Raw genomic sequence first — 3,250 nt, forward strand, 5'->3', positions numbered from 1 at the left:
TGCGACCCTTCTGGAGACGGCGCAGAGGCAACCGGAGGTGCCCCCTTCATCGAGGCAGCGGGGCGTCCCTCATTCCTCGAGGCAGCTGTGGCCTCAGACCCAGACGGAGGTGTTTGCACCCTGTATGCCTGAGATACACCGGGCGTCCACTCCGGATCCTACTTCTTCGGATAGTGGGACATCTGGGGTACAGATGCCGCCGCCTCATCTGTTCCTTCCGCGGATGATACCGGCCTTACCTGCAGTCGATGGCTCAGGGACGCCGATTTATCCACTGCCCCCGCCAGTGGCTCCATCAGTGGCGTACCGGTTCGTGCTTTTTGATACGCCTCTTATTTCCGTGAGGGTATCATCATCGGCTACAGAGACAGAATCCGCCGCATCGCCCTTAGTTAATGAAATATGAATGATTTGTTTTCTTATAATTCTCCGATTTTAATAATCAATTTGGTTTATCATGTGATAGGCACCGTCGGAGCGAAGCCGACAAAGAAGAAGAGAGGCCCCGTCACAGGGAAGGCTCTCGAGAAGATCATCAGTACCTCAGGGAGGATCGTCATCCGTACTGACGGGGATGGCGACATAGTATCGGGCGGGAAGTCGAGGACGTACTCCGGCCGCGTGGGAGCGCTCATTAGGGATAGAGTCCCTATGTTGTGGTTAGACTGGGGCGAGGTCCCGCAGGAGGTTAAGGACATGGTCCACAACGCGATGTCGGTGAGTTTACAAAATGCCTCAATAATATTATGTATTACATTGTTGATTTTTCGAAAAACTAAACTAATAAACGGTTAAATGCATGTGTGGTTTGAGGTTCCCGAGCACCTGAAGAGCAGCTGGGCGGACGTTGTGCATGGGGAAAGGTACGTTGGGAAGTTAATGAAAAAACAAAATTGTATGTGATATTAATAATATTTCTAATATTTTTGTCGTATCTGTAGGTACAAGGAGTGGAAGAACGAGTTACGAACCTACTGGACTACGCATGGGAACGCACGTTCTGGTACCCCTGCTGAGTTCCAGTATAGGGAATACGAGTGGCGTTGGCTTCTGACATCAGAATTCAACAACCCTCGTAAACAGGTATTTAAAAAATTAATTAGTTAATTTGTCATTAAGTACGTGCGTTTTTAAATATTTTACTAATAGTTTTTTTTTTTTTGAATGCCGTTTCCCGGGCGAACACTCAGAACTGGCAACGCAACACAAGGAACCATCATGCCGGTTCTAGACCGTTCGCTGTCTTCATAGACGAGGCGGCCAGGGAACATCCAGAAGTCAACCGGTACGTCTATACGTACGAGAAGACATATCCTGACGCCCAGGAGGATATTGTAAGTCATCTTATGTTTTTAAATTTTTAATTTTACTAATATATATGTCAAAATGTTAATTAATAATTTTCTTCCTATTCAATTAGGCGAAGGTGAGGGAGGCTAGTGACGAGGTGATGAGTGCTATAGTGAGAGAGACATGGCCGGACACGCAGGAAGAAGAGATGTCCGAAGCCATGTCCCGGATCGACACTTCGAATCTGACGGTTGGGGCGAGGATCATGGGCACAGCCTTCCCACCGCGAGCAAACAACTTCTATTGCGGGGGTCTAGGAAAGAAGGGCGAGGGGGTCCTAAAGACCACTCCAGGATTTCAACGAAATGCAGCCTCGACCAGCAGCAGGACCACGACCACCAGGACGACTCAGCTAGAGTCGGAAGTTCAGAGACTACGGGAACAACAAGCTGCTCAGGTTGCCTATAATGCCGCGCAGGCAACCTATAATGCCGCACAGGCAGCCTATGCTGCCGAGATACATGCCATCCAGCAGACCCAGCAGCGGTAGATGTTCCAGTACATGCAGGACTTTACAGCTGTCCAGTTTCAGGGACTTCCGGCTCCACCCATGCCTGCGGCTATACCGCTACCCCAGCCGCCGCAATCTCCGCAGCAACCTCCGCAGCAGCCCCTAGAAGCGGATATTAATTTAGACGATCTAGATTTTGTGTAGTTGATGAATTATATAGTTTTATGTGCTTGTTGTTGGTTATATGGAATTGTTTTGGTGTATTTTACAGCTTGCTTGGAATGGTAATTTAGAAATTTTGAGTTTTTTTTTTACTGGAATGGACTTATAGCCGACTAAATACGCCAGAATTCGTCGGCTATAGTATTTTAAAATTTTTTTTATAAGGTTTAGCCGACGAATTATGGAATGTTTCGTCGGCTAAACCCTTCTAAAGCCGACGAAACATACTATATTTCGTCGGCTTTATTTATTTTTTAATTTTTTATTACACACTTTAGCCGACGAATATCTTAAATGTCTCGTCGGTTTCTCGTCGGCTAAAGTTTGGGAAAAAAACCGACGACATGTTTTTCGTCGGCTAAACTCTGGGACTATAGCAGACGACGTCTTCTAGTTTCGTCTGCTAAAGTCATCGCCGACGACCTTCCCCGACGAAATCTTAGCCGACGAAGGCTCGTTGGCTAAGATCTTTGCCGACTACTAACAGGCCGACGAAACTTTTTCGTCGGCTAAAGTGCTTGTCCTGGTAGTGTGTAGACTTTGCAATTTTTGCCTTTAATGGGTTCAATCTCAAGAACCTTTTTGATTTCCAGAAAGTCTACATTTCTGTGATTTAGATTATCTAAATGGTAAACATTTCTAATGAAAATAGTATATGTGTCTTATGTTAAATGTAGACTTTACAACCTTTACATTCGGTTGGTTCAATATCAAGAACTATTTATATTTCCAGAAAGTCTACTTTTATGTGATTTTTCTTATCTAAATGGTAGATATTTCTAATGAAAACAGTAGATGTGTCTTATGTTAAATGTAGACTTTGCAATTTTTGCTTTTAATGAGTTCAATCTCATTTAGATGTAGACTTTGCAATTTTCTATGATTTTGTTCATCTAAATGGTAGACATTTGTAATGAAAATAATATATATGTCTTATGTTAAATGTAGACTTTACAACATTTACATTCAGTTGGTTCAATATTAAGAACTATTTATATTCCCAAAAAGTATACTTTTATGTGATTTTGCTTCTAAATGGTAGATATTTCTAATGAAAACAGTAGATGTATCTTATGTTAAATGTAGACTTTGCAATTTTTGCCTTTAATGGGTTCAATCTCAAGAACCTTTTGGATTTCCAGAAAGTCTATATTTCTGTGATTTAGCTTATCTAAATGGTAGACATTTTTAATGAAAATAAGTATATGTGTCTTATGTTAAATATTG

The sequence above is a fragment of the Fragaria vesca genome, linkage group LG5 (assembly GCF_000184155.1).
Source record: "Fragaria vesca subsp. vesca linkage group LG5, FraVesHawaii_1.0, whole genome shotgun sequence".
In the NCBI taxonomy this organism is placed as follows: Eukaryota; Viridiplantae; Streptophyta; class Magnoliopsida; order Rosales; family Rosaceae; genus Fragaria; species Fragaria vesca.